The sequence below is a fragment of the Doryrhamphus excisus genome, linkage group LG10 (genome assembly GCF_037039965.1).
Source record: "Doryrhamphus excisus strain RoL-2023G ecotype Guam linkage group LG10, RoL_Dexc_Guam_v1.1, whole genome shotgun sequence".
Classification (NCBI taxonomy): Eukaryota; Metazoa; Chordata; class Actinopteri; order Syngnathiformes; family Syngnathidae; genus Doryrhamphus; species Doryrhamphus excisus.
Genome location: NC_136366.1, coordinates 17,146,009 through 17,152,502, shown reverse-complemented (window position 1 = coordinate 17,152,502; position 6,494 = coordinate 17,146,009).

Genomic DNA, 6,494 nt, shown 5'->3' with positions numbered 1-6,494 from the left:
AAAAAGAAAAAGAGCTAGTTAAAAGAGGCGTAATAAGTGGTCTCACGATCTCACGCTCCTATAAGTCGAGATCTATAACCAAACATGTGCTTTCATTATTAATAGGCCTGTCTCTCCCTACTTTGCAACGCCCTTCCAGTGTGCAGGACAACCACAGGAATAAAAGTAAGGAGACGTTCTCTTTCATTCATTCATTCATTCATTTTCTACCGCTTTTTCCTCACGAGGGTCGTGGGGGGTGCTGGAGCCTATCCCAGCTGTCTTCGGGCGAGAGGCGGGGTACACCCTGGACTGGTCGCCAGCCAAACACAAGGCACATATAGACAAACAACCATTCACACTCACATTCACATATGGACAATTTGGAGTCGCCAATAACCTAGCATGTTTTTGGAATGTGGGAGGAAACCGGAGTACCCGGAGAAAACCCACGCGTGCACGGGTAGAACATGCAAACTCCACATAGAGATGGCCGAGGGTGGTCTCCTAGCTGTGAGGTCTGCGCGCTAACCACTAGACCGCCGTGCCGCCCTACGTTCTCTTTTTGTATTACAATTTCATTGAATTATTGGATTTAATAAAGGAGGAACCGTACCTCGCCCGGATGTGGGATACCGGGGCCTCACCCTGGAGCCAGGCCCGGGGGTGGGGCTCGCAGGCGAGCGCCTGGTGCCTGGGCCCAGCATGAAGAAGCCACACGGGCTCTCCCCCTCGTAGACCCACCACCTACAGGGCAAGCATAAGGGTCCGGTGCATTGTGTGTTGGGTGGCGGTCAAGGGCGCCAACATTCTACTGAGACTGCTGCCCCCGCAACCTGGACCCGGATAAGCGGACGAAAATGTATGGATGGATTTAATCTTTTTATTTATTTATCTTTAATATATTTGTGTCACGCTGCTTACTAAAAATAGTAATGTCAACTATAGTACAACACAGGTCCCCATAAACAGACCAATTTTTCATTGAAATTATTATGATGGCATAATGGTGATCATAGCGACATAAGCGGGTAACCATTTATGTTGATATCGGCTTAAGCGGGCAATTTTCAATAACAAGAACACAGACTTGGGGCTCTATTTTCATAGACCGGGCGCAGCACGGCGTAGTGGTGTTGGGTTATGAAAGAACGGGTCAAAAGAACTAGTTCTTTTTTGTGAATGGAATGAACAAGGTCTCTGCCCTTAAAATACCCCTTCAGTCCGTTCAGTTGCAAATGCTTTTTTTTGATTGGCTGGAGAGTCAGTTCTCCGTTCCTTTTGCAGGGCGGGACGATCTGCGTGCTTGCCTGTCTTATGCACGCCTCGCTCCGTGAGTGGGGTTAGCTGACTGAAAGACCGAGACCGAGAGATTGGCCGACACTGTCGGTGACCTTGTTCATTCCATTCACAAAAAAAGAACAGTTCTTTTGACCCGTTCGTTCATGACCGACACACCACTAGTCATCATGTGTTGTTGCACTGTTGAGTCGGAATGAACGTGAACATGAGTGAATGGACTGACTCGACGTGGCTGACCGGGTTTATGCACTGAGGGAGATCCCGGGCTACTTGACCGAAGTGAGCGAAATGACTGAAATGAACGGCTCATTTTACTGAATGAAACGGAATGATCCTGTTCACTGAAATGAACGGATTTGCCCACCACTAGCGCGCTGCGCTAGGCTACAAATGCTCATCCCTTCTCTCCAACATCATCTTGGGCCCTTCTAGCCATGTCCCAATTTCATCAGCTTGTAGCTCCAACTCCCCCAGCGCCCCCGAGGGCTGCGGCAACCAGGACCTACCTGTGGACTAGAGTTCCCCCTTCAGGTACCCTTCCCCAAGCTCTTTGTCTTATGATTGAACCATTCAGGAGCCTTACCAGACTCCCATCCCAGTCACCAGACTAGCCAAGGGGTGTGGCCAGCACGCTTTGCAATTTTCATGAGCGCCGAACCCCACCTTCATAACTCCCACTGGCGCAAGTAGCAAAGAGGGAGGAGAGAAGACGTGGGAGGGTTAAACACAACAGAGTGTAATCTTAACCAATCAATGACCGCCTCTGATTGCCGTTAAATGCACAGGGCCCACTGGACTGCACATCAGAGGCCACAATGTGCAACACGCACCACATAGACCACCAGGTGGGACATATGTAATCGTTCCTGAGAGTTACACCGCTCAAAAGTTTGGGATCACTTGCAAATGTCTTTGTTTTCCAAAGAAAAACACATTTTTATGTATTTCACAAACATTTGTATCCATTTCACAACCAATTAAAAGGAATCAGACACCAGTGCCAGTATCAACAGTGAAACGGTGACTTCAGGATGCTGGACTTCATGGCAGGATTGCCAAGAAAAAGCCATATCTCAGACTGGCCTAAAAAATGTCCAAGTGATCCCAAACAATTGAGCGGTAGTGCACATGAGCAGTAAAATAAAATATCCTCCAGACTATCTTGGCTGTGAAGAAGCATGCAGCACAACCACGGAGATGAGCGATGAGTGGAGCTGTCTTGTGCTTTTTCTGGCGGAGTTTTCACATCTAAAATGTTGATTTGGGGAGGGTCAAGCCATTTGTGTAGGGGGATGTTGCCCTTGTAAACATAAACAGGCTTGACTCCGCAGATTACCATTCACTGTCCTGCAAATTTGCATATTTTTGCTCAAAATTTTCAATTTTGTTGTTTTTCTCCAGAACACATCCCATTCACCATAAATTGGCAATACATTTTAAATCCATGATAGTACAGGTAAAATGTAAATTTTTTTCTTTTACATGTTTATATCGGGCGGCACAGCGGTCTAGTGGTTAGCGTGCAGACCTCACAGCTAGGAGACCAGGGTTCAATTCCACCCTCGGCCATCTCTGTGTGGAGTTTGCATGTTCTCCCCGTGCATGCGTGGGTTGTCTCCGGGTACTCCGGTTTCCTCCCACATTCCAAAAACATGCTAGGTTAATTAGCGACTCCAAATTGTCCATAGGTATGAATGTGAGTGTGAATGGTTGTTTGTCTATATGTGCCCTGTGATTGGCTGGTGACCAGTCCAGGGTATACCCCGCCTCTTGCCCAAAGACAGCTGGGATAGGCTCTAGCACTCCCTGTCACCCTCGTGAAGAAAAAGCGGTAGAAAATGAATGAAAGAATGTTTATGTCTTTATGCCTATAGGTTTTGTGGTTTTGTTCTGTGGTCCTGGAATCTACAATACCTTAGTTGCTGTGGCACGCAAAGGTCTGTTTGTCTATAGAAGCACTATCATAGATAGTGATAGATCATCTTACATCATCATTCATTAGTCACAGTGTCACAAGATCTCACAAGATTACAGCACTGTACAAGTCATTCTATTTCTGTATTTTGAGGTATCTGAATGCAACCCACCTGGGACTTGGCACCCGTCCCTTCATGTCTTTCTCCAGCCAATGTCCACTGGCCAGTGCCATCTTTCTTTATGCATGTGAATTAAAACAAAGACATATTCTCAAATCATAATTCAATGCAAATAAGTGCAAGTAAATGAATGAAATATAATATGTTGGGCCTCATTTTAGCAATGTACGCATACATACACAAATGTGTTGGTGGCATTTGCTTTTAGTTGAATGAGACCTACCTGTGGAAGGCTCACCTCACAAAGCTGATTCTTCTTGGGTTTACCCGCACTATTACGCCCTTATTGGTGCTGTACTAACCACGGATGAGCCTTGGCTGCTCAAGTGACAGGCAGGCTAAGCTTCCCTGGCAGGTACATGGTTGCCTAGCAATGCAAACAAACATACTGATACAGAGGGCAGCATTGAATTAGCCAACAGATACCAATACAACGCTACATCCAATTTGCTTCATGTTAATGAGTATTTGGTATTTATTTTAGCTGGGGTCGTTTGCCTGGGGACCATTTGCAGATGGATAGTTTTCTTTATTTTTATTTAACATTCTAAAAATATAAGACCCGTGTTCAATTCCACCCTCTGTCATCTCTGTGTTTGCCTGTTCTCCTCATGCATGTGTGGGTTTTCTCCGGTTTTACTCCAAATTGTCCATAGGTATGAATGTGAGTGTGAATGGTTGTTTGTCTATATGTGCCCTGTGATTGGCTGGCGACCAGTCCAGTGTGTACCCCGCCTCTCGCCCGAAGACAGCTGGGGTAGGCTCCAGCACCCCCGCGACCCCTGTGAGGATAAGCAGTAGAATGAATGAATGTTTTGATATTATGAAAAAATGGGGGGAGATGCAATTTTAGTAGCATGAAAGTTGACATATTAAATAATTTTTAAAGAACAAAAGAAATAAACAAAATGACAAATGAAATTGTCATTTTTGGAAAATTTGGTTGTAGTAAAGGGGCGGCACGGCGGTCGAGTGGTTAGCGCGCAGACCTCACAGCTAGGAGACCAGGGTTCAATTCCACCCTCGGCCATCTCTGTGTGGAGTTTGCATGTTCTCCCCGTGCATGCGTGGGTTTTCTCCGGGTACTCCGGTTTCCTCCCACATTCCAAAAACATGCTAGGTTAATTTGGCAACTGACAAATTGTCCATAGGTACGTATGAATGTGAGTGTGAATGGTTGTTTGTCTATATGTGATTGGCTGGCGACCAGTCCAGGGTGTACCCCGCCTCTCGCCCGAAGACAGCCGGGACAGCTCCAGCACCCCCGTGACCCCGTGAGGAAAAGCGGTAGAAAATGAATGAATGTTGATCCAACTAACATATAACAATGACGATCGGTTTGTTTGTTTATACTCCTGAACTGCTGCACACAAAAGGGTGCACATTGGGTAAAACATTCACCCCTGCTGTGTGGTCTGTCCTATCAGCTCGAAAATTATTAAAGTTTGAACTCCCTCAGTAGGATTAACTTGAAATTTCTCATACCTCTCTACAAAAACACCCTTGCAGTAGGGTGCTGGGCCACCATGAAATTTGGTGCACACCTTTCGGGGGCTGACCAGCATTTGTTGGTAGAATTATAGCAAAAGCAAAAGAAAAAGAAAAACTGGCTGCCATAAATCTGGACACACCTGGACACAGGCGGAACTTAGCAACTACCTGGATATAAGTCATTGGCCATTGTCTAATAATTATAAAAACTGTAGTATGTGTAGTAGTGGTAGTAGTAGTATCACACCATAAACCATGTTGAAAATTACACATTTATGGAAAATTAAACCAAATGTGAATAGGATGGACATACTAAAAAGGCATCAACGGTGCAAAAAAATGCAAGATTAAACTCAAAAATACCTATTTTTGACAACATACAATGTAATAACAATATAATTGCAATATAATGACAAATACAGGCAGGCTGTTTTGCTTAATTCGATTAATTGTATGGAATGGAATGGCCTTTATTGTCATTATACAAGATGTACAACGAGATTGGAGAGCTTCTCCTTTCAGTGCAGTAGTCAAGTTAAAAAAAAGGATACAAAAGTAGAGTAAAAAAAGGCAATTTAGCAAGATATATACAAGCTATATTAAAGATATCCAAAATATACACATAGTATCAAACAGGAGCATATGCAGGAGCAGACATATTGCAGATATATTAATTTTAGTGCAATGATAAATGGGTCATAGTGCAAATAATGACTGGTGTATACAGATGAGTAAAGTCACATATGAGTGTATTGTATTGGGTTGTTAAATAAATATGATTGAGGCAGTAACAGAGGCACATTTGCATTACACTAATTTGTATACATGAATGTATACATTAATTTGTATACATAATGTATACATTTAGATTGCACAAAATCCATCAAAAACAAAACATTTTGTTTTGTTTAAAATGGATGAGTATTAAATAAAATCATCAACAAAAACAGTCATAAAATCTTTATTATTCTTCACATGGGTCAATTGTATTATTCAGTTTGCTGCTGATTTATGATGAGAGGCGGTCACGTTTTCCTCCATCATCTCTCAGATTTGATCATGTTTTATGTATGCACGCGCACGTGCATACATACACACACATACACATATACACACTACATATGCACACACAAGTAGGGACAACCACATCCATTTACACGTGATCGGGTTTAAGCCCGTCATCCGTTACTGCCAGAACAACCGGAATGCAGTTTTGGTTTTCAGAATAAAATAAACCAATTTCATTCATTCACTGAGGAAAATGCGTCTTTTACAGTTTATACGGTGACCTATATCCGTGTGTAACTAAAAATCGATTCGTTTTTAATGTGATCGTGAAGCTCTCTACTTCCTGTTAGACGGGCAGTGAGACAGGAAACAGGATTACATTTTTAATAAAATAAGATAAATGACGTAATCAAACAATAGGACGCAAATAACAACGACAGGATAAACTTTTGTTATAGATTCGGTGTAGTAAATGTCCATAATTTTCCATTGTAGTTATGCATTTTCTCGCATATTCATTTCATTCGGTGTGACACGGGTGTACGACTTATCAATGTGACTTCAAAGGGAACAAAAAAACATACTCTGAAACGAATCGACAACACACCCGGAAGTCAT